Source organism: Misgurnus anguillicaudatus, chromosome 13 (assembly GCF_027580225.2).
Source record: "Misgurnus anguillicaudatus chromosome 13, ASM2758022v2, whole genome shotgun sequence".
NCBI lineage: Eukaryota > Metazoa > Chordata > Actinopteri > Cypriniformes > Cobitidae > Misgurnus > Misgurnus anguillicaudatus.
Window position 1 is genome coordinate 16,083,617 of NC_073349.2, and position 27,226 is coordinate 16,110,842.

Here is a 27,226-nt window from a genome sequence, read left to right on the forward strand (position 1 = left end):
GTGCAAGGGTTATTCAAGCGCATCCATTCTGCACCCGGAATGTGCATAAAAAGTCCGGTCAAGCGCATAATTCCCAAAATAACCATCTGGACACTAAAGCTTTTTTACTATGACAGTTTTACGCAATTAAGAAAAATATTTAGCATACTTAATTGATCAAACGTAACTATTATATGTTCTCCTAAACACTGCCATGATAAATATTTACTAATGCTTCCTGTAACTTGTAAATCATTTTAAATTATTGATTTTAACATTTAAAATTATACTAGATGTAGCAGAAAGCACTATACACATTTAATTACAATAGTATCGGGCAGATATCGGTATCGGCTGATATACGTAAATTCTGGTATCGGATCGGAAATGAAAATGTGGGATCGGGACATCCCTAGTACTAATTAATCTGTGCAAATCGATTTAATGGCAGATTATTGCTGTATATAACATATATTGCATCGGAAGACTGATTTTGTTATCGTGATTTAGTTCTTTCTTGTTTTTTTCAAGATATTTAATTCATGTGCAAGTTCCCTCTTACGCACTTTTCCCAGGGATTCCCCAGGGTCTTAAAGCTCGTAGTTCTGCGCAAATGCGCAGTTTCAAATGCAGCGCTTTAATTCTGTTTACAAACTTAAAAACGTAAAATAACATTTTAATATATTTAGAATGATGGATATGTACTACATGTTTTTTGCTTATTTTGTTCAAAAGCATGATCGACGTAAGTCTACATATTATAATAACAAGGAATGATGCTTCTAACGACAGGTGAAGAGCTGTCATTCAAATCATACAAGTTTGCAATGCAGCTTGCGAATGTTCGTTTGAACTATGGTTTCAGGAAACACCAAATCGTTGAACTTTGTCAGTAACGACGAAACTTACGACAGTAGTTGGCTAACGACGCTTTTGGGAAACGCACCCCTGGTATAGTTTATTTTGATTTCGTTTTGATTTTCAGTTATTTTTCAGACACTTTATTGTGTTTATTTCTTATTAAAAAAATTCAGTTTTTGAAAGATATATTTATTAAGTAATTACTTTTAAATACGTGTTATGTGTATTAATATTTACTGCCAGGTAAACCTCGCAAAAGATTTCATTTAAATTTGGGATGCACCGATACCACTTTTTTGGAAGACGAGTACGAGAACGAGTACTTGCATTTCAGTACTTGCCGATACCGATACGGAGTACTTAATAAAAAAAATATGATTTAAATTTACAATTAACAGCTTTAGTCATATAATTTAACAAAAAAACAAGGGATTAGCTTTCCAGTTTGTTGTAAACTCTTTGGACAACACAAGAGGCATTAACCCCTTACACGCCGCTCAAACATAGACATTTCTCAGACCGTGGTATCGACCCCCGGTATCGGGGGACTTTTAACGAGTACGAGTACTTTAGAAAATGTGGTATCGAGGCCGATACGAGATACCAGTATCGGTATCGGTGCATCCCTAATTTAAATAATCACAACAATGTGTTAAAATTATTTCATGAAAAAAAAGAGAATTAAATATCAAACAAAACAAAAACCCCGGGCAATTAATCATCACAATTTATTAGACAATTAACCGTCGGCCAAATTTCATAATTGTGACAGCCCTAAGCAGAAGCATTTTTTATATCAAAAATAAGTTTTAAAGAATTTCTGAGCCCTGATACTTGTGATAATAGGTATTTCAGGTCACTTATACAACAGCAACATGCCACAAGGTACAGACTGATTTAAACATGTCTAAAGAATTTCACCCCCACACCCGTCAGCTGTTATTATTATGTTTAAGAAACTCTGCTGTGTCAACCTCTCGAAAATGTAACAAAGAAAGCACTTACAAAGCCTAACATCTCCTTAAATCCCATAATTATTCCAGGATACATTATGTACCTGAGCCCGGGTGTCTGATCTTCACCAAAGGGATTCCACATTCCTACAATCAGCTTACACAGACAGATCGCATGATTGCCTAATAACCTGGATTGGTAAGTAGAGCGCTTAACAGAAGATTGTTACAGAGGGAAGAATGTATCCCTTTGACAGACACCATTGTTCGACATATTCAGTTTCTCTAAAGCATTGTGCTCTAATAAAATGGATTTTTTTCAGTACAGATGTCAATAGGGTGAGACAATTTTATTTCTCCCCGTATTTCATACGAAGTTTCCGTTTTTAAAGCCAGCCTTTCATTTGCCGTCTCCAGGCACCTAATACAAGATTATAGCCCCCCATAGTAACCCTGGCATCCCTCAACCAAGCCTCTGTGTGCCCCTCCTTGCCCCCAAACTCTAATCTCCACACTCCAGCATCACTGCAAAATTAAGCTGTGAGGGAGCTGGCAGTTTAACCTCGCTCAATACACCCTATTGAAAAGTCTTGGAGCAGTCAACACTTTTTTTTCTACTGAATACGTCTCTCACATGTACAGTATCTTCCTTTAATGTCCCACCGTGTGTGTTTTTCTAAATCCACCCAAAAGAGACTGTAAGTGAAGACCTGTTTAGAGGTCACATCTATCTACCTACCAACCAGGTCAGCTCCCCAACTAGTTAATATTATTGGTCCAATAAGCTGAAACACTACAGAACAAGAATAATGTGACCGCATTCGGTGCAGGAATACATACATAAACCTTCTCTGTGAAACCCAGTCAGCTTATAACAAGCGTGACGCCTGGGTATAGACTCAAATACACAAAGACAATTTTTCTAGATAATAGCCTATCACGCAGGATACAATTTAAATTAAAAAATGCAATTTTCACCTTGAAATGAACAAATGATTACAATTTCTATACAAATTAAGGCATTCAGGCGGCGCTTCAGTGCACAGCCCAGGCTATAAAACCTGACATAATTACCATGAAATACATTCCCAAATATTTGTATTTCATCCATTGCTTTAAAACATGCCGTCTGATCTCACCTTCTGGAGCCAACGGTAAAAAAAGCGAAAAATGAAAAGCCCCTCGATGGGCGAGATAAAAACATAAAAAAAGGATGGAGGGAAAAATAAAACAAACAGTAAATTGCTGCCGTTCAGCCTAAAAAAGCCCCTGGTGTTATCTCTAAAAAGGCAAATTACAGAGTCTTATCGTGGAAATCATATCGAATGGTTATCTGCTCAGATGTCTTTCTGCATTTATTTATGATTACGAATATCTTTAAGAAGAAAATAACTTGTGCATTTGGTTGGAAAGTTACGGTGGCGCCAAAGAAAAAGCGTGTAATTCGGAGGTGCTGAGCATGATGGGAAATATGCACGGTGGCATCTATATGCAAATACAGACTCAGGCAACGTAACTTATAACATCACAATAGGCTAATAAGCAATATAAAATAACATATTGATAGTGACTGCCTCAAAACAGACACATCAATGCGATTCTGTATCAAATAAATTGAAACATATATTATAACACCACCTCACATACAACATATGGCCTCCATGACCTTACATCTACTTGATAGCTTCAATATCTTATGCAGTATCTTCTGAATATTGCAGAAGACTCATACTGTGGCAGCATTCGTCTTGTTGAAATGGAGGATGTGATGGATTTGTTCCCGATAAAGCTTTCGACAATGCCAGGAGAGAACTTGTAAAGACTTTCCTTTCCCTGTACCTCCCCACCCGCTCCTCCATCTATCTCCGCTCGGCCGTCCGCCCGAAAGGCGCACATCAGATTTCAGCACTTGACCTCATAATGCTGAGGGTCAGCGCCACACCAGCAGCAATTTCACACACAAGATGAAAGGGAAATTAACAGTGGAGTTGTTTGAGAGGCCACAGCTCTGGGCTCCGGCCAGCACAGGCGGCCGTCTGCTAACCCCACCACACTGTGAGCTACAAAGAGGACGGGCGAAGGACGGGGCTGCTGGAAGCTGGAGGAATGCAGACGTTCTCCCGCTGAAAGCTTAAGCCCCTGGCCACCTCAACTCAAGGACCAGAGGGCTAAAAAACCGAGGAGAACACGACGTATCTGAAAGGTATTGAAAACAGGACTAGGCCTTGTTACCTTTAGTTTTTGATGGTTTATTACCACACTTAGAAACAGTTTTGGAGGAAAAATTTATGAAAAATGAATTCAAATGTGTTAAAAACACTTAATGGGATGGTTTACCCAAAAATGAAAATCTGTCATTATTTACTCACCCTTAAACCTGTATGATTTTCTTTCTTCTTTTCAACACAAAAGATGATATTTTGATTATATAGTAATGGTACCTATTGACTTCCATAGTAGGGTGATTCTCACGAAACCATTGAAACACCACGGCACTAATGATTTTAGCTTTAAAATGTGTAATATAGTAACATTAAAAAGCATCAGAATTAACACAATACTGTGTTCTACCTTGCACAATGTGTGATTTCAACATAAGAATTTATAATTGTAAATTTTATCTCATTTTCTGCTGAAATTCTCATTACCGCAATGTGTCCGGCTGTGTTTGAACATGCGTTATGTTGTAATTTAATCAAATTTACCCAAAAAATATTAAGAAAAAAAATAAATGGATGTTTTGCTAGACTACTTTAGATAACAGAAAAAATATTTACTGAATATTCATGTATAATAATAATGAAGAAAAATTTGGAAAATGATGTGTCCATGCCTGATGTTCTCATCCTCCGCAACACTTTTTGAGAACAGTTTAAGCACACATACAGAATTTTAATAAAGTTTGATTTTGAGTGACCAAGCACATGGACCAGTTACTTTAAGATGGCTACCAGGTAAGATCATTTTTTGTACAGTTCATTTGAAATATTGTCTTGTCAGAATGCTTACACGACATTTTGATGATCATTACCGCAACATATGCTTATTAAATGTTGCGGTAATGAGATTTTTTAGGACTAATTTTTTAAATTATGTTACAAAAAGTGTTAAATGATAAGTAAAAGTTTTTAAATTAATGTTCCCATTTACTCCAGACTTTGTTTTTCAATGTCTGGTGGGAAAAAAAGTTAATTTAAGCAATTTTTACATTTTCATTCTTGACATTTTTAAAACCAAGTTTTCATGAGAATCACCCAGTATTTGTTTTTCCTATGGAAGTCAATACTGTTTGGTTACCATCATTTATTAAAATATCTTATTTTGTGTTTAACAGAATAACAAATCTCATACAGGACATACAAAAATGTGCATGGGAGAGCATAAACATTTTCAGAAAAATATAATCTTAAACAGTAAAAAACATAATGTATTGTCTTATAAAAGTACTTTTCCCGTCCTTTTCACATCATGCAGATACTGCAGTCAAACAGACCTTTTTTTTTGAGTGTAGATCCCAAATGTTAAACCTCATTACATTGTTAAAATGCTACTAATAATGTGTACCTGCTGCTGAGCACCTCCGCAAATCGAATGTGACACACCAAGATAAAAAAATCTATTCTTCCAAATCCTAAGTGTCCACTAATTGTAATTTCCCTCATCTTAACCAAAACAATTTACACTTCTGTTGCCCTTATGTCCTACCATCACCAGTGCAGATTCAGTCACGACCTTCATATTATCTGAAAATTGGAATTTGCAAACTTGACACAAGAGGCACAGATTGGCAAAATTGCTTTTCAGACCCATCGAATGAAAAGCCCAGCATGAGGTCTACAGAAATCCACCTCTGAGGAGAAACTGATCTGCACACTAATGTCACCATCACCAACAACAAACATCTACATAAAACAGCTTAAACGTTTTTAGCAACATTACAAAAAAAAAGATAAATAACATTCAAATTTTTTCTTAATTAACCTTTGCACAAAAAAGTTATTACATACAGTGTGGAACAGCATAAGAATTTAACATTAGGTTTTAATCAATGTTGTCAAAGGTTTCTGTTCTTAGTTTAGTACTTATTTTATCTAACAAAATAACTTGATATTTTAATAAATTAATATGTTTATTTTGAATACTAATAAATTTAAATAGTATAATCTTGAGATATATATATATATATATATATATATATATATATATATATATATATATATATATATATATATATATATATATATATATATATATATATATATATATATATATATATATAAAACTATTTTAAATAAATAAAAAAATATTTTAGCGATATAAGTGCGCTATAATCAGTTCAATGTTTATGACGTCTTAAAGGACTACTCAACTAGGCTATCATCAAATAAATCCTGACAATTTACTCAACCCCATGTCATCCAAGATGTTTATGTCTTTCTTTGTTCAGTTAAGAAAAAATTACGATTTTGCTCCATATGGTGGACTTTAGTGGACCTCAACAGTTTACAGTTTAAATGCAGTTTAAAATTTCAGTTTCAATGTAGCTTCAAAGGGCTCTAAACAATCCCAACCAAGGCATAAGGGTCTTATCTAGCTAAATGGTCGTCATTGTCGCACCTCCAAAAAATAAATATATAGTTACTTTTAAACCACAACTTTTCGTCTTGCACTAGCCGTGTGACTTGCCAGCGCAACCTTACATTTTATGTAATCACGTCAAAAGGTCACGTGTGTCATATCTGAAAAGCACACTTGTGGACCATTTTAAACAATAAACTGCACAAAGACATTAATTAGTATCATTCCACAACGTTGGAATGGTCCTCTTTCTCCAACACTGGAGCGGTAGTTTTCCATATGTCATGCTGTTTTATAGCATGAAGAAATTATTGTGACAGGTTAAACTTTTATATATGCTACTATCAGCCCGCAGCACTTTGAGTTCAGGTAGCTCGCCTGAGCTGGGAAACCCTACCGCCTTAACTAGGTCATCCAAAAAATCCGCTGCACAAAAGGCCGTGAAGTGCATCTCGGAGAATAGCGCAGACCCGCTTCACACAGCGAGCGGGCACGCATGCACACAACCGAAAAGAGAGAAAGAAAGAGACGTGGTCCAACGTCGCTGTCTTGAACGACATGGGCGGACTGACCATCTGGCAATTCTGGCAAATGCCCGGTGAGATTTTTATATATAGAGAAAGGTTACGCAGACGCAGTAGCGAACTGGGCATCTGGAACACCAAGAGCTTTCCCAGTGGACCACATGGCAATGTGGGCCGGTTTACTTTAATGCACGTAAGTTATAGAGTAATGATAATAACGATTACAACACTGTGTTTTTTATTTGGACCCACTTGTAACTCGCTGCTGTCCTTGCTGCCTCCTTCAAAACACACAGTCGCTTAGTGCAGCAATCAAACAGCACAAATCAGTGTTAAAATGTTGACAAATCAAAAAGTTTCTGTTCACAGAAGCCCCAGTGAATGACTCCCAGCCGATCGAATTACACAACTGAACGAGAATTTTAACCAATCAAATGAAAGTCGTCGATGTTTCTTAAGACAAACGCGAATTCCAGCCAATCACATTACAGAGCTGAGCAGCATTCATTCTTTTTTCATAGTTTGGCTGGTCCTGCGACTTATAGTCAGGTGCAACTTGTAAGTCAGTATGAATTAATTTTGACATTAAAAATGGGCAAAAAAAATCGCCTGCGATTCTCATGCGTATCTTATCAGTAAAGCCGGTTAGGTGATTAGTAGTAAATCGTCATCACCTGCTTTCAGATGGGGCGGCACAGGGCTGTATTTCACCATACAATATTGGAGGCGATTTCCCATAATTATAAACGTGATTTTGCAATCTTCTCTTTGAAATTTAAGTCGGTGTAGTAAATGCCGCTCCATCTAAAATCAGGTGATGATGATTTACTACACATTACAAACCAGATTTACTGATGAGACACGCATGAGAATCTGAAAATCGCAGGCGTTTTTTTTTTGTTGCCCAGCTCTACTACGGAGCGACTTAAGAGTCTGGAAAATCAAAAATGGTAATCAAAATCATAACTATTACATCATTTAAACATGGTTAAAAAATACATACAGAGTAAGGGGATCGCACTCCGGCCGCGCAGCGTTATTCTAAAAAAATCAAACACATTCAGGGCTCAAAATTAACTTTTTTATTTGGTAGCACTGGTGCTCCTAACTTTAAAGAGTTAGGAGCACCAGCAAAAATTTAGGCGCATTTATCCAAAAATTTAAAAGCACCACAACTACAATGTAAATGTTAATAGATTTAGTTTATTAAAAATAAAACACCACCACCGGGCTTTACACATCCTATGGCCAGCATTTAAAAGTTGGTCTTCTATTTTATTTTATTTTTTGCTGCATAAATTCCTAAATTAATACCCAATGCTGTTGAAATAGTATAGCAGCAATAACAATTACAGGTAACATGATTAAGATTACATAGAAAATCTAGCAAACACGTAAAACACTGATTAATTGTGACATTACAAAAGTGACCCTAATATAGAAGGCTAATATATATTGATATTGATAACTGCATTACTAGGATGCTTTTACTACTAAATAGGCAATGTTTTAAAAAATACAACATGGACCACAAGGATGTTTGTCGAATGTCCATTCACCAGCGCATGCGCACATACACCATCAAACACACTTTGACAGACAGGTCGGTGTCTCCATCAATAATAAACACATTTGTCATGACACGTCTTGTGTTTTTGGCACTTTCGCCATGTTTAAGCAAGGTACGTCTGGCGCTTAAAATGTTTTGATTCCGCCATTAACGCCGTTTTACAGGATTTACAGGAAACACAGTAAGTTACATTTTTATAGCGAAGACACTCGAAATCTTTAAGCCACTCTGAAAGGTTTAACGTCAACTCGTATTTTCCGGTGGTGGAGTTACATTTGAATCGGATCGTCGTCATAAAATACAGTAATAACCTTGGCTGTAATCGGCTCGCTCTCGTCATGCACGAGACGCGTTCGTCTTTTCACATTTCCGCGCTCCACGGCAACAAGGAATGACTGACGCTCATATTAGCCAATCTGCGGTCTTCATTAAACGCAAGAACTTAATGGTGAAATTTGATTGGTTATGTATCGTTGGAGAGAACACTGAACCTGGGACAGCGCCAGCACGCAGGATCACAATCAACTCGCGTCACAACAAAATGGGCAGTCGCACAAATGCTCCCAAATATATTTTAAGGTCGCACAGATTAAATTTCGGTCGCATATGCGACCAAAATGGTCGCAATTTCGAGCCCTGACATTGTTTTCTATGAGTATACGCACACCGGCGCCGGCTGTCCGTGCCGCCCAGCTGTGACTCAGGAAGTTGCTCAAATCCCTGTCGCGCCACACAGCGCCACTCACATAGTTTAACATTAAATAACATCATATTTGTCCCAAATCACTAACGATTAACATTGGGTGCTAACGTATATTTTGCATTTTGAAGTAGACGCTATCTGATGAAGCTCGCGCTATTTAATGTGCACGTCCGGTTTACGATACCTCCGAGTACGATAACTTACGATACCTCCGATTCGACGCGGGGCATATTGAGCTGCGCGCCTGGTGTGCGACCCCCTTTACAGAAACAATTTTGTTCACATCAAGTTGACAGTTTAAATGTTCTTGTTTCTATCATTTTTTTCACAATCTCAGGTAAATAAGCCTTTGTTGTTTCAAGTACGACTACAAAGCTGCGAACACAAAATGATATTTAAACTCAGATCAGATGCTTTTAACACTATATAAAGCACATAAGCAGTACCTGAGAATGCAGTACCAGAGTTTGTGTCATTGTTCCAGCAGTGAATCGTTGCATCATTACACAATTACGAGAGAAGAATACTATCCAGTAGGGATGGGACGATTACCGGTTTCATGATTAACCATGATAAAATGTCCTGACGGTTAGTATTATCGTTTAAAATGTAATTATCATTACAACCGTTTTTGATTACCGTGATTTTGAAAACTCGCGGTAAATCCTGTCCAGCCAGAATCAGCTTGACGCAGGCGGGCGCATGCAACATTGGTTTTTGCACGAGAAGGCGTGGCGGAAGACAGTAACAGATGCACTGTTTTAATGCGTTGCTTATGTGTGCCTTTGATGTTCTTCTTATTTAAGGTACTGTTCATTAAAACAGGTTCATACATCTCAGGGCTCCATGTTAATGTTCATTTAATGCAGGGGTGTCCAATACGACCAGTCGATCGCAAATGCAATGCCGGTATACCGGACATAAGTTAATAACTGTGTATGCTGCTCCACGCCTCCACGAGCTTTGGAAAACAAAGCACCAAATTGGCATTAAGTCTTTTGAGTTGCTGCGCATTTCTTCTCAAGTGTGTTTTTATAAATCTTATGCCTGCCCGCTGCAGCTGAGTCGTCTAACTTCCGAAATTTGGATGCACAAATTGCCTTCATGCAGGAGTTGATCTAGACGCACGGTGTATGTGCGCGCGATCGATAGACCGACCGAACGAGAAAGAGAGAGAAAGAGAGATGCTTCTGATAATGTTGTCATTTTCTAGTTTATTTCATCAAAACCGCATCTCCACTATTCCGCTATAAGGAGTACTCGGCATGTACTCAAGGAATTTTTTCTTCAAAAAGAATGGAGTAATGGTGACAGCCCTAAATGCAACGTAGAGATAGTCCTCCTAACACACATTTAAAGTGTTATTAAAAAATGTAACAGTGTTTTGTTAAAAAAATGTTTTTAGCAGGTAGGTCTTGTCGGCTTTATCATTTTAAAAGTAGATTGCCACACAAAAAAGGCTGGACACCCCTGATTTAATGTTTATGCTTAAAAAGTGCATATAGCTGCTAATTGTATTTGTTGTTTGCTGATTTTCAAAAATAAATGTGTGTATCAGTTTTTTTTGAACATTTCTATCTCATTTTAAGAAAACCATGATAATATTGATAACCGTGATAACTTTGGTCACTATAATCATGATATGAAATTTTCTAACCGTCCCATCCCTACTTTCCAGTCATGTATATCAACATGGACAATGTCTTCCTTCAAGACTCAGCTAAAAACGTATCTCTTAACTTGCATTTTGGATGAACTTTGTAATATTTGTATTATTTGTGTTGTATTTCCAACTTGGAAGTTGTTAATTTTGGTGTATTTCTATGTAAAGCAACCTTGAGCTACGGAAAGGCGCTATATAAATATAACAACAACTTCTTCTACCCATAATAATCTTAGCTTTAACTCAAATAATCACAATTACTGAATGTCTCTCTATTTCACTTTTTATTTCACCCCTGCAGCACATCAGTATTGTTTCTCCTCGAGCGTGATGACTGTCGCTTCTTGAGCTTTCTGATTATAACAGCAGTGCCATTGGGCTTCAGACATGAATAAAGCATTTGTTTATCCAACATGTCTGTGTCTTTGACTGATGTTCTGCCTTGTTTGCCACTTTGTTATTAATTGAGCTCTTTTTGGTCATCATTTTGCCTTTTTTAATTCCCTTTAAGGAGACAGACCTCCTTTCAGATCAGAGACACTGCGGGTCATTAATTATGACGGTAATAAAAGGTGCTTGTTTTGAGCCAGTAAGCCTCTGCCAGTGTGAGGAATCTTTCTCAGTGTCTCTGCTCGGGGGCTTGTTTTTATTAGCATTCATGCTGGAGGGACGCCATTGTGTGTAGCACCAACAGACTCTTGGACACTGAGGCCATCGCCGTGTCTTCATGCGGTTAACAATACGCGGAGCAGTTGCAGAAGAAAACAGCAGCTTCTGCGAGCTAGTGTTTATTCTTTCAATTTTTTTATGAACTTGAATGGAATCAAGAATAATTGTGATCCCATATGTCTTGTAAAGCCGGTAGAGACAAGAAGAGTTTAAGTATGATTTTATTCATTAAGGATCTTTTCTTGTCCCAGTTTTTTGCTGAGCCACATTGTTCTGAAGTTCTCATAAGCTTGGATTGTGTAACTATTAGATAAAGAATAGAGGCTAACAAGTAATCTTTAAAATGTACATGAATACTACTAAAGCTTTTTTGTTTATAATTGATGTTATGAATACATTTATGTATTCAGTAATGGATGTACTAAGTATTTTGTGTATTGTTGGGGTGCTTTCAGCAGTGCCTTTGTTAAAACAACCCAGCATTTTGAGTTGAAACAATCCAGCATAGGTTAAATTACATATTTGTTTGTGTTATACTACTTAAAGGAAAACACCACCGTTTTTCAAAATTTTACTATGTTCTTACCTCAACTTAGATAAATTAATACATACCTATCTTTTTTCAATGCGTGCACTTAATCTTTGTACAGCGCGTCTTAAATGTGTTAGCATTTATCCTAGCCCCATTCATTCCTTAGGATCCAAAAGGGGATGAATTTAGAAGCCACCAAACTGCGCCAGAGGTCAAAGTGCTGCAAACTAATGTGGCATTCACACCAGACGCGCAAGTGATTTACATGTTAAGTCAATGCAAAGACCAGAATAGGCATCCTGTGGTGCGTTACGTGCGAATGTCGCGGTGCAAATGACACGGAACGTGCGGTGCGGAGCATGTGGCACGCACAGCGCGGATGGCTCGTTCCGCACAATTTGAGCGTTGCCGCTGGAAACACGCGAGTTGAAAAATCTGAACTTCTGCGGATATTCGTGCCGCGTTAACAAATCAGGAGCTTGCTCTAGTAGAGCGAGCAGAGTCGCAGAAGCCCCTCCCCTAATGCGAATTTCCACGTGAATGTCTCAAATGACTAGAATTTCATGAGCACAATTAAGCGAGTAAACTCAAAATGTTCAAGCGTCCAACTACGCGCGAAAGCACGTTTTTGCCGCCTCTACCGTGGCTGGTGTGAGAGTACCATTAGTGCTTTTCTGCCATGCAATATAGTTCACATTTTTCTTTTTTTTAAATCGTCACGTTTTATTTTGTGCCACCATACATACTCGTGAAACTACTCATGTAACAGTCCTTAAATTAGGGCTGGGCAAAAAATATTCGATTTTTCAATTCATCGTTTTTTAAAATGTGGTCGATTCAAAATCGATTCTCAAAGAGCAGAATCGTTTTTTCTTTCATATTTATTTCCGCAAACATTGAACGTAAGATTAACGTTAATTTTACTACTAGTCAAGCAAGATGACGATGATAGTGTCGTGGCTTTTAATTTCTTTTTATTAATTACCCACTTGTAAACTGCTCTTCACTGTTTCTTTTTTATTAATATAGTATTTGCATTAAATCTATATTCATTGAGTTGAATCGAGAATCGAGTATAAATACCAAACCGAGAACTGGAATCGAAAATTGAATCGAGCATCCAAATTGAATCGATAGCTTGTGAATCGAAATCGAATCGATCTGAAACATCTGAATCGATACCCAGCCCTACCTTAAAGGTGCAGTGTGTACATTTTAGCGGCATCTAGTGGCGAGGTTGCAAACTGCAACCAAAGGCTCAGTCCACTGCTCACCCCTTGCTTTTGAAACACATAGAGAAGCTACGGTAGCCGCCATTGGACAAACATGTCATCGTCGGAGACAACTTAGTAAAAAAGTTTGTCCGTTAAGAGCTTCTGTAAAACATGGCGGCACAAAATGGCGACTTCCATGTAAGGGGACCCTCGGTGTATGTAGATTAAAACGTCTCATTCTAAGGTAATAAACACATAATGGTTCATTATGAAAGATCTTTATACACCCTAGATAATATAGTTTTATATATTATTTTGCATTTCTGTCAAGAGATCCTTCTAAAAATTACACACTGCACCTTTAAAAAGGGAAAACATGGTGGCTTCTAAATTCATCCCTATTTGGATCTCAACTCTGCGTTCAGACCGCCACCGGCGAGAGCGTCAATAAAAGCTCTGGCTGCCCTGCCAATGACGCTATAGAAAAGGTGTATTGACAAAATGTGTTGTTCCAATAATAACACATAGATGTGTCTAGGGACAACACATAAAATGTATTGTTCTTAACTAGACACAAAATGTGTTGTTTTAACATAACTGTTCTAGAGGCTGGGTTGAAAATAACCCAACATTTTTATAGTGAAGACTATTAGCATTACATAATGAAAACATATTCAGGATGGCTTGTGGGACAGTCCCTCACTGTTTGAGAATATGATAATCCTTAAGACGGGAAATCAGCTGCAGTCTGTCTCCTATGCTTAACACCTGTATTAAATCTATTATGCTCTCTGGAGTCTCATTGGGATGAAAATAAGAAATCCGCCTCTTATTGTGCCTGCATGCAGTCTGGGGAATATTAAAGATGTGAAGCAGACGTATGTTTGGAAAAGGGCAATTACAAATGAATTTAACATCCAGACGAGACCGGGATTACAAGGCCTTATATCAGTTATAGAATTCTCCTCCCTCATTACAATCGCACACACGGGCAATTTGGTACTGATCTGAGAATAGCAGAGAAGGGGGTGAACATTTTAATTTGAAGGATTAGAGATCAGCGAGATTGTACATGATGCTGTCAAATGTTTCAGAACACAGTGGGATTATTACGATTTGTGCACTCATTTTAATGTGGAATAAAGGCGGAATCAAACCTGGAATTAAAGCTTTTTGATAAAGAATGATATGTTACAAATACACAACAGTTACTTCTGGTTCTTGAAACTGATTGCACGAGAGGTGTCCAATAAATTTAATAGGAGCAGTACCACACTGGGATTCTTATCCTGTACTTTGAATGCTCCGTAAATTGCTTTCGATAAAAGAGTCTGCCAAATACATCGTCGCTGCCCGATGAAACTCACGTATGTCCAAAACGGTTTCTTTTCAGGAAGTGAAAAAAACACCGTATTTCAAAAGCAGTTGAATGTAGCGTTCTCATCCTTGGTACAGCATCTTTACATGTCACCATATTCTTGCCAGTGTAATGATATAATCCACATTTGACCAAAATTGAGTTTAAATAGACATATGTGCATATTTTACAGTAACAGTGGTCAATACGCGTTCTTCCGATCATTAATTAGAATGGCCAAGTCGCGTTTCATATTGACAGATGAATACGCTCAGTTTATTAAATAGTCTACGTCTTAATTTATTAAATACGCTTATTTTATTTAATATTAATTATAATTTATTAAATGTCTCTTGCAAACTACGAAGGGACAATGAATCAATACACTGACATAGTAATGCTAGACAGATACTTTGTTTGCACAGTCCTATTGTAATTTTGTTACTCCTAGACGTACGTCTGGCGTCAGGGGAGAAACGTTTACCTCGATGAAGGAAAGTCATTGTCTCAGGCTATGTTTATTCGGCTATCCAGTGCTGAGCTTCGATGAAACTTCACGAGACCGGCGAAATGCTTCCACAGGGCGAGAGATACACGGCGTGATTGACAGCTTTGACACCAAATGGATATACGTGAAAATCAGATGACATGATTTCACAACTTTTCATTGGCCATTTAGGTATGTGAAGCATACTGTATACGGAAATGAACCTGGACATTCAATCCGTCGAAAAATCTCAAAATCGGCAAAATGGACATACATGGTTTTCATCGGACAGCGACGACATGTAAATGTACAAATACACGTACATAGAATCAAATGATATCAGATAATCTGTACACACCTCAACAATATTTTAACAATAATTCAGATTTTTGAATGATAGTCAAGTCATTACAGGGGACATATCATGAAAATCTGACCTTTTCCATGTTTAAGTGCTATAATTGGGTCCCCAGTGCTTCTATCAACATAGAAAATGTGAAAAAGATTAACCCAGTAACTTAGTTTTGGTAAACCATTCTCTACTCTGCAAGCATGTGAAAAATAGGTAATTGAAATCTGGCTCCCCTTGTGATGTCAGAAGTGGATAATACTGCCCCTTAATCTGCACTATCCAACCACTGCACTGACATTTAGTGCAGAGATCAGCTCATTTGCATTTAAAAGGACACACCCAAAACAGCACATTTTTGCTCACACCTACAAAGTGGCAATTTTAACATGTTATAACAAATTATCTATATGATATTTTGAGCTAAAACTTTCCATATGTACTCTGGGGACACCAAATATTTATTTTACATCTTAAAAAATTATTGTGAAATGTCTCTTTAAAACATTTAAATAACACAAATAGAAGATTTGAGATTATGTAGGCACTAGGCAATATTTAATTGAAGTCTGCAACGCTTACTGTCAGTATTTAATCAAATGCTTGTAACGTTAGACTTTTAATATCACAAGAAACAAACAGCCAACCATGTCTTACCTTTTGATTGTAGTGTAGTCACCTCCGTCAAAATGAGATGATGACAGGCCTATTGACCGAATGCTCTAGTATGTATTATAGCAAATAGGCTACTTTCGCTTCAAATCTGCTTAATCCCGGCCTCGTGCCATTGTTTGCAGAATCCGATAAACGCCACGTCGGGTCGACTCCTCTAAAAACACGGAAGATGAATTGGATGAACAACGTCACGAAAAACGGCCATGGTGGATCACATTCAGGCCGTTTAAAAAAAACATTCAGGCCGTACCGTTTCTCAAACGGAAGACTGCATCCTTCGGAGGTCGCATTTGCAGGCTGCATCCGTCATAAAGACTGTATTGTTTCAGAATATTAACAATTATAAAATTTACTATTATACTTAGTTTATCGTAAATTGTTGTAATATGTTTATGACTTGCAAAATTAATTAATGTTTAACTGAAATAAACCAAGCTTGATGACGTATGCAGCCTTCCGTTTCAAACTTCGTACACACACAACCGCATTTGGCAGTGACATGGATCACAGCGCCCCCTAATGTGTGGTTCAGTTTCTTCATTGTTACGTTCTGACTTTCATCATTTGCAGTGTTTCAATCTTTAGTGATTTTGCAACTGTTCACTTGTTGTTGTCTTGTCTAAAGAAGTGGACTTTATTTAGATTTTTTTTTTTTTTTGCCGAAACAGCTTGCATGCACTTAGAGGGTTTTGCAGCTAAAGACAGTCAAATTTGTTAAAAAAAAACTACCAATAAAATTAATATAGTGACATTTGTGAAAATAAAGAATTTTAAATGTCTGACTTATAAACTTATCATTGCCATTAAAGTAAAATATCTGAACCTTAACAACATAAAAAAATGCTAATAAAAAACCATGTCAGAAGCACTTAGAGGGTGTTGCATCTGAACTCCTCATTTTATTATCATAAAAACCAACATGAAATGCGTTCAACAGTTCCCCCTAGCCTGTTTTTTTTTCAACATTCTTCTGTGTAGGCTATGTAAGACATAACGCTGACGAAATGTGTACAGCTGGAGCCGCCATCAAACAGATCTGCCTGTTCAAACTGAGGTGGGATCACAACTCAAAGCAGAACTCACAATCAATCAAATATAAAGGGATCTCGTGCTTCGGTATAAATGTTGCTCTAAGCCCTTCGGTACGTCTCTCTGTTCCCTCACTGAATCTTACTTAAAATCATGATCAGAGGCAAGGCCTCAGGTTACAGGGGCATCAAAAAAGAGGGAAAAAGAAAAAGGGGGCAAAGGAAAGAGGGAAAGAAAGAGAGGAGAGCAAAAGAGGAAAGAGCACTTTCCCAGGGTTCTGACATCTAGAACAGCTGAGATTCTTTCCTCCCCCCATCCTTTAGGTCAGAGACAGCTCATTGTGCCCGCAGATGTGTGTGTGAGCGAGACAACGTTGTGATGTTGTGCCAGAACGGAGAAAGTTGTGTAATGAGAAAAGTGAGGAGAATGCCCTTTTGCCTAATGTTTTTTCTCTCACATGCATAAAGAGAGATCAACCGAACAGCTGCGTCCCTTTCCGTGCGTCGGTGTGGGTACCCGAGCGGCCGGGGTTTTGAGGGAGGCTGCATCTTCCGTTTTTTACCATTACAATATCTGTGGTTCATCTTCACTGTTACTGTTTTTTATTGATATGCTAATGGTTTATGTTGTTTTCTGTGTAAGAGGAATGATTGAGTTTTGATTACATGTCAGAATCATTTCAATGTTGTTTCATGTCCTGATTGGATTCTATATAAAGGCCTAGAATAACCATGTGGTGACAGGGACTACACTCTTAAAGATAAAGGTGCTTCACGATGCCATAGAGGAACCATTTTTAGTGAAATGGTTCCTTAAAGAACCTTTAACATCAGAACACCTTTCTGTTTCAATAAAGTTTCTTTAGATTATTTAAAGGTATTAAAGAAATGGTTCTTCTAAGAACTTTTGAATGAATGGCTCTTTGAGGAACCAAAAATGGTTCTTCCATGGCAACACTGTGAAAAACCTTCACTGTAAAAAAAATTCCAGAGAAATTACAGTGTACTTGAAGCTGGTTGCCGGTAATTTACCGTAGATTTAAATTTATGTTATTTACTGGCAACATTTTGTTGAAAGTTAAATGAACATTAAACATTTACAAGTCTTTGTCTTTACAGATTAAAACTAAAATAACATCATCAAGCAAAACATTCTGAGAAACAAAATCTGAAGCAAAAAAATTCTGGATCCCATGCTTTGCATGAGGCTGTTATTGTATAGTTTTATTCTGTAAAGATAAAGACTTGTTAACATTTAATATTTATTTAACTTTGAACAAACTCTTTCCAGTAAATAACATTTAAATTTACAGTAAGTTACCGGCAACCAGCTGCAAGTAACACTGTAATTTCTACAGATTGTTTTTTACAGTGTTCTTGATATACAATAAAAGAATCTTTTTTTTTCTGAAAACAAGCTTTCTCTACATTCTTATTATATAATTCAGTCATATAGTGTTTATTTTACAGTGTCATTTTTTGCATGCTCTTGCACATTTATGTTGCTTCGGTCCATTGTGTAGAAATCTAAATCTTGCGTTTTAAAATCATTTCTTATTGAGGAGAGTTAACTCAAAAAATTTTTGTTTTAGTTTTTGCAGACTAGAAAAAAATCATGGGGTTAAGCACCTTTTTGTGCACTCATTTATTTTTTGGAGAGGGCATTTGTGTATGTTGACCAGATGCCCCCATTTTTTGGTGTTCTGTCCTCCATAAACCCACAACATTAAAACTTTGTCCCCATTTTAAATTCAAAATAACACATAAGATGTCAATGATATTTGACCATTGAACTAGGAAATGTCCCCTTTTTTAATTTTTTAATTCTAGTCACTAGTGGCAGTTTTGATTTGGTATTTTAGGTTAGATAAGACAACACTAAAGAAGTAAAGAAATCAAAAAATGATTATGTTCTAATGATTTGGTGGTTATTTGGTGGTAGCTGCAAGAAGACAAATCTGATCTAATGCTTAACTTATGTGTAAACCAAGCAAAATTGTCAACTTGTCACCACATTTGGTGTTTGGAAAAGAGCAAAGACCTATGACATTTTAACAGTTACTTCCTTAGTGTTAAATTGTAGTTTGAAGTGACATTGAGGTAAGTAAAGACAAAATTCCTGGTTTATGGAACTTGATTTTGCATAAGTTGTTACTTCATTGTTCTATTCAAATAAATAAACACATATCATGCTTATCAAAGTTTATAAACTTACACATATCATACTTATCAAAGTTTGTTAATTTTTCATTTCATATATGTTTTACAGACTGATCTCACAGAAAATTGTGTTATAGTCACCAAAATTTTGAGGAATTTATTTGTGACCATGGCACGAAATTCAGCTTTTTCATGTCACTCGCACAAATTTCTATAATAAATAGTTTTTCGTGTCTGTGGCACGACTTTCTTTTCGTGTCATTTTATGTATCGTTTTCTTATTGTTTTTTTTTATATTTTCTTACCATTGTCGCTTTGGGTTGCGGTTAGAATCACTTTTTTTTGCTACATTTTTAGACATCCTAACCCAAACCCCAACTCCAGGCGAGAATAGTTTTAAAAGCTGAAGAAAAATGTAGACACAATACATAAAAGTACATCCTAACCCAAACCCCAAATCTAACCCCAACCCCAAGCGACAATGATTTAAAAATAGGGGAAAACATTTAGAAAACAATACATAAAATGACCCGAAAAAGAAAGTCGTGCCACAGACACGAAAAACTATTTATAGAAATTATTTATTTATAGAGTGACATAAAAAAGACATTGGACACAAATAAATTAATCAAATTTTTCATGACTATAACACAACTTTCCATGAGATCATGTTTTTAATAGTAGGGCACAAAGAGTCATCTGCTTCTGTCACTCACTTAATGAAATATTAGTTGTTTTTTTAACAGGTTAAACTATAAAACACAAGACATGGAACACAAATCCTGCTCTTCGTTTACCTAATAAGGGTAATAGGATGATCAGTTTATAAAAAATATCAGTCTGACTTTGTGACTCTCTGTTGAATTTACAACTGTAAGTATTTTTAAATGCGTCATAAAAGAACAAACTTAACTTTATACAGAAGTGCAAGATCCATGCAACCAGAAATGAAGTTCATGAGATGTAAAAAGCTGGAGGGTGGTTTCCCACAAAATGTAAAGGCTTTATTATGAGTGAAATGCTAAGAGCAGATGTCAACAGTACTCTAGGCCCTGCAACTTGATGTGGGCAGAGAAAGTTGTGGTTTGTCGGCCCCCAAAAGCCAACATCTGCTCATATCACTGTCCATACTGCAGCTGGAAGGGTGTGTGATGTCATCAGATGGCAGCTGGCCCCTAGTAGACAACACAGTTGGAGTGTACAAGCGTGAGAGAGAAACTGATAGCTAGTTAAGGTGAGGTGGGTTGATTTTCGTTACTGCTTCTTGTTTTATCCAGGGATCGATCTTAAAGGACATGTTCAGTATTTAACACTTAAAGCCCTGTTTTCAGATTGTTTATGATGAAATAGAACGGTTTGAATGATATTTGGACATATGATGTTGGCCTGAAAATTTTTGGGTGTTTGTTGTATCACCCACTACCTCTACAACGGCTGCATAGGTGCACTGGAACAATCCTTCCTAAAATGCATTAAACTTTCGTTTAAAAAGACGTGAAGCTCACAGAGTGGTCAGGGGTGTTCACTGCTCACACAAAAATCGCTGCAAAAGATGCTTTCCAACAGGTTTTATCATAGTTTATCAAGCACACTGATTAGTATTACATATTGGACCCAGTGCTTGATTCCTGCTAAGAGTTTTAGATGTTGTCAAAGCAAATACTGTATATATGCACCTTAAGTTCCAGAAAACAGGAGCTTTATAGCTAATTCAGGAAATTGAGGAATTCAAGTAAAGGGTTACTTTGCCTTGAAAGTTAAGCTTCCACCTGTAGAGAATGCATATGGAGAAAGCTCACAGATCTATATCATCTATTTCAGAGGAGATGAATTGGTCTGATAGGACCCTACTGTGATGTGAGTGTTTGAGAAGGGCCTTTCTGTTTGGGAGAGACTCTGAGGCTTCGTTATGGAGCTTAGCTGACCCCCCATGTTAATGTGAACCACGTAAAGCAAACATATCTATTTCTGTGCCTGTGTGTATAGATCATACCGAGCCACCTTAGAGACTTCAGCATTGCTTTTTAATAAGTGGAGAATTACAAAGTCGTTTCCAAAAACTGTCAACCACCCTTCAGTTTTAAAAATGAAGAGCAATGTTTCACAACAATCATATATGGATGACATGTTCAATGAAGCCATAAAGAAAAGCCAGTACATTTTCTATGAACATTGACTTACAGTTATTAACTTTCCTTTGTTTAATTTGTTGATGTGATTTGACGTAATTTAAGCCTGTCGGCATATGAGTCATGACAAACAGTTGCAGGTGTGACCTACCTAATTTAGGCTTCAGACATGTCTGGAAACACAAAAGTTAGATTACTGTACATGTGAGTCAGAGTACATATTTTCACTTGTTGACAAATTCAAATGCCTGGGGATTAAACCTTAGTAGCATTTGCTATCCCAGAGGCAAATTTATCAGATATTGCTGTTTCGTGACTCTATCTGATGGAGTTCTCAATTGTGCTTCATTTATGTTTCAACTTAGTCTGCGATGTTTTTAAAATTGCTTTAAACTCAAATAAATGAAACAACTGCAAAAACAAAACAAAACATGGAGCTGTGAAATGAATGGAGATTTATAGATTAAATAATTTGGATATAGGTCAAATTAATGAGAAATTTATTTTCAGACTTGATCTGAGCTTCGTTTTTGACATTAATATGACTTCACTCAAAAAAATGATTCAAGCCCTTCTTAGAAAGACACATTTAAATTGTGTTTAATTAATTTAAAATACCTCATTAAGTATATATATTAAATTAGTCTAACACAAAATGAATATGTACTATAATTTATTGATTTCTTTTAACACAATTAGTTTGAGTTTTGGTTCTGGAAAAAGAATACCGATTTTTTTTTAATCTCAACCTAATTTTATCATGTTCAGTCCACTTAATCATTTAATGTTAGGACAACATGAATGATTTTTGTTGCTATACTAACTGGGCCGTGGATCTGTATTTCCCAGCATGCTTTGCATGCAACAGCTTTGAAGAGTAATTTTTTTAATTAAGTGTTATTTTATGCATTTTTAGGTAAAGAGAAAGACTTAAAGGAATATTAAATTTTCTTAAAAGAAAAATCCAGACAATCCACTCACCACCATGCCATCCAAAATGTTGATGTCTTTCTTTGTTCAGTCGAGAGGAAATTGTGTTTTTTGAGGAAAACATTGCAGGATTTTTCTCATTTTAATGGACATTAATAGACACCAACAATTAACACTTAACTCAACACGTAACAGTTTTTTTCAACGGAGTTTCAAAGGACTATAAACAATCCCAAACGAGGCACAAGGGTCCCATCCAGCAAAACGACTGTCATTTTTGACAAGAAAAACAACAAATATACACTTTTAAAGCACAACTTCTCGTCTAGATCCGGTCGTGATGCGCCAGCGTGACCCCACGCAATACGTCATGACGTCAAGAGGTCACAGAAGACGAACGCGAAACTCCGCCCCAGTGTTTACAAGTGTGTTGAAAGAGGACCGTTCCTACGTTGTTGTATGTCAACTGATACTAATTAATGTCTTTGTGTCAGTTTATTGTTTACAATGGTCCGCAAATGTGCGTTTTATATATGTAACACGTGACCTCCCTACGTCACTACGCATTTACGTTAGGTCACGCTGGACCGGATCTAGACGAGAAGCTGTGCTTTAAAAATTTATATTTGTTATTTTTCTTGTCAAAAATGACAATCGTTTTGCTAGATAAGACCCTTATGCCTCGTTTGGGATCGTTTATAGTCCTTTGAAACTCTGTTGAAAAAAACTGTTACGTGTTGAGTTAAGTGTTAACTGTTGGTGTCCACTAAAGTCCATCCAAACGAGAAAAATCCTGCAATGCCCTCCTCAAAAAACATAACTTCCTCTCGACTGAACAAAGAAAGACACCAACACCCTGGATGACATGGTGGTGAGCAAACCATCCGGATTTTTCTTTTAAGAAAATGGAATATTCCTTCAATAGTGTTTAATGTTCGTTTATCTTATTGATTTAGAAGCGTTTGTGTTATATTTTTTCAAATTGTTTAGTTACCATCGTGCAGAAGAGTGGCGCTTGTGGTGAAGTTGTGAATGTGACGTATTTCTCCCAATGAACACTAACTGTGCCATCTACTTTTAATTGAGTTGGACAAACTCAATTTATTTTTTTTGTGGAAAGCAGTTTTTAATTAGTTAGGGGTACACATTCATATTGGATGGAAATCCTGCTCACAATTTAATTGAGTTAATCCAATGAATAATTTTTTGAGTGTGCTAAAATTGTGTCCCCAGTGTTTCTATCAACCTAGAAATTGTGAAAAAGATCAACCCAGTAACTTAGTTTTGGTAAACCATTCTCTGCAAGCATGTGAAAAAATAGGTCATTGAAATTTGGCTCCCTTTGTGACATCAGAATGGGATAATACCGCCCCTTAATCTTCACTATCCAACCACAACACTGTCATTTAGTGCAGAGATCAGCTCATTTGCATTTAAAACTACAAAGTGGCAATTTTAACATGTTATAATAAATTATCTATATGATATTTTGAGCTAAAACGTCACACTCTGGGGACACCAAAGACTTATTTGACATCTTAAAAAGTCTTGTGAAGTGTCCCCTTTAAGATCTCTTCTCAAACTAATTGAGAGATTTGTGAGATTTCAGGGTCTTTTCTCAGAAGAAATTTCTGAGATGCAGCCCAGACAGCAGACAACGCCAAATCCACACTCGATCCGCACCGGAGCTGCTGACTTCGGCTGCAGATCCGGCCCAGAGTCTGGGAAACTTAAGCAAAAGTTTTATTTGCTCTCCTTTAAATCCCATTGATTTAGGAATGATTATTGAGATAAGAAATGTCATTTGACTTACGTTTTTATTAAATTATGCACTGCTTTCATTCATTCAATACATGTATTTAAAATCTACTGTTTCACCATTCAATTTATTCAAATATATATATATACGGAATTTACCCAGATACATCATGTTTGGTCAATCGACTGACTCTCTGTCTGTACCCCTCACATGCACTATTTGCTTTCCCCTTTCATTGAATGTTTTGGACAGTTTTAGCACATACCCAGCATCTATTTATGTCCCAAAATGATTTTACATGACCTTGCTCACATGCCCGTCTCTCCAAACTACCACTCAAAACATGCCATCTCATTGAGAAGTCTGAAAACAAGTTGTTGTATCTATAATAGGACTTGTGCTTTGTGGCAGACTGCTCTTGCCCCAGGAGATATTTTCCCCTTGGACAGTGGGCTCACAAAAGCAGCCAGTGTACTGCGGCAATTCCCTTCCTAATCTTCAGTATCCTCTTATACAACCCCCCTCCCTCCACCTCTCTCTCTCCTTCATCTTCTCCATCAATATAATAAGTCTACAGTGCCCATAATTTGGTGTCATGTCTCTGACCTCTGGCTCATGAAGAGCCCCAGTGAGCACACAGTGAGCAGATAAGCAGAGGGATGCGTTTTTCTGCAATGGATTTGGCTAATAAAGACTGACAAGTAGCTTGTCGATAGCCCTCTGCATGCAAAGCCGCAGTGGGTGTCGTGCTTGGTTTCGGTCCCTGTGTCAGTTAAATGCAGAGGACTGGGGGGGTATGCGACAGTGTGTTTTGTTTGGGAGGGTGTGAAAGATATTCTCATGGTACAATATCAACAAAATTTACTGTGTGATTGCACCAAACACCTGCTTTAAGTGCAGCTGTTTCAAGCAGTCTACTAGCAGAATCCTTGTGATGAACTGGTAACATGTTTTATGTCTGGAAAATGGGTACCACACATTTTGTGAAAAATGCAGACAGCAAAAGTCAAAAGTGTCCAGCTGTAGTTTTATAGATTAAGCTTGCAGTCATTTTATGGCTTGGAAATCATAGGAACAGTGTACAAACCGCCTCGAACAAGAGAGGACATCTGTGAATTTTTGGGTAGGCACAGACTTGGATGATCATATTTGGGTCATATTCTCTGCACTTGCATACATTTTTGGCTTCCATAATAATTGATAAGGGTGCCCTCTGTTGACATGATTTCGTATTGCAACTGTTTTCATTGCAAAGTGTTTCTGCTTAATCCAGTGGTTCTCAAACTGGGGGAAGGGGGTGGTTTTATGAAATTTATTTTATAAAATACATTAATTTATAATGCAATTCTGTGTAATTAAACCTCTGGAAATAAAGCTTTTACTTATTAAATAAAACATGCATTTACTTATTTAAAGGTGCAGTGTGTATTTTTTTTTTTTTTAGAAGGATCTCTTGACAGAAATGCAAAAAATATACAAAACTATATTATCAGGGGTGTATAAAGACCTTTTTATAATGAACTGTTATGTTTTTATTACCTTAGAATGAGACGTTTTTTATCTACATACACAAAGGGTCCCCTCACGTGGAAGTCACCATTTTGTGACGCCATGTTTCTACAGAAGCCCTTAACGGACAAACTTTTTTACTAAGTTGTCTCCACCGATATCATGTTTTTCCGGTGGCGGCTACCGTAGCTTCTCTATGCGTTTCAAAAGCAATGGGTGAGCAGTGGACTGAGCCGTTGGTTGCAATTTGCAATCTCACCACTAGATGCTGCTAAAATTTACACACTGTACCTTTAATAAACTTTATTTAAATACTTATTTATTAAACAACACATGTACAGCACACAAACGTTTTTAAATATAAAAATTAAAGGATTTAAATGTAAAAGATTATTATTGAATTTTTTGGACATAAATGAGGACCGATTACGAGTCATTAGAAGATGTAAAGAGCTTCTTCACCTGTGGCCTGGTAAGTAATTGAATGTTTTGCTTTAACTAAATGCAAATATTGTATTTATTTTGAAATGTTTTTGAATGCTACCCCACTGATTTATTGTATATGATAAGAACCTTTTTTTAAGTAATTATTTTAAAACACTCATGGTGCTGTCCAAGTGCTAAAGGTTTTCGGCTCTCCACACATTTGTAAATTCTTCATCTCCTGTTTGTTACAATTTAAGTATTTTTAGAGTACAAATTTTTCCCTGCATATTTGTAACTTATTCTTTGACATTACACTGATCATGTAGGCTATCCATACATTTACATCAATTAAAAGCCTGCAATTTTTACCTCCATGACTGAAAGAAAACGACTTTTAGAGGTTTTAATACAAAAAATTCAATACAAATAAAAACGACATAATTTTTTAACATCAATCTTAAACTGGTGGTCTTCTTCATCCCCTTAGTTTTTCAGTTGGCAAATTCCGCCATCTAAATAGAGAATTGGCATTGCGGGAGCAACTGGCTTTTAAAGGGATGAGAGATGAGTCTCCCCTTGATTTATTCCAGGTTACAACCAAAACACACCCATTTCTCATTATGAAAATAGGAACAACCCTTTTAGACTGTGGGCTAGCGCACAAACCATTTTCCCTTCATTAAATTAACAAAAGTTGATTCAGACACACCCAAACCATGTGCTTAGATCGCTCAAATAGGGCCCTACGTTTGAGTATTATGTCATGATGGGGCATGAAGGGATGCACACAAGGAGAGGCGCATACCAAAAGGTTTGGGAACCACTGGATTAATCAGTGGAGCATTGCATAGGTTCAAGTCCTCAAGAACAAACATACAGATAAAATGAATACTTTAAATGCAAAGATTTGCTTATTAAATCATCAACAAAAATGCACACAAAGTTTTTTAATTAATGTAAATAATTTACTTATTTCTGTTGTCTGTCATCTTTCTACTTGTCCCACTGTAAAAAAAGATTTGTTGGTTCAACTTAGAAAGTAGTTCCCTAAAATTTTAAGTTAATTCAACTTAATATTATAAGTTAACCCAAAAAAGTTTAAAAATTGTGGTGTCAACTAACATTTTAAGTGGAATTAACTCAAAATTTTAAGGCAACCAGGTAACTTACT

At 36.7% G+C, this 27,226-nt stretch overlaps 1 long non-coding RNA gene across 2 annotated transcripts in view; it reads right to left on the reverse strand.

The window, feature by feature from the left end:
• The window catches only part of LOC129430910 (uncharacterized), an 82,793-nt gene extending 66,218 nt beyond the window's left edge, over window positions 1–16,575 (reverse strand). For both annotated transcript variants that reach the window (XR_008639670.2, XR_012372897.1), the window contains exon 1: window positions 16,097–16,575. This is a non-coding gene — a long non-coding RNA (uncharacterized lncRNA). The remainder of the gene's footprint in view (window positions 1–16,096) is intronic.
• Window positions 16,576–27,226: the final 10,651 nt, after the last annotated feature.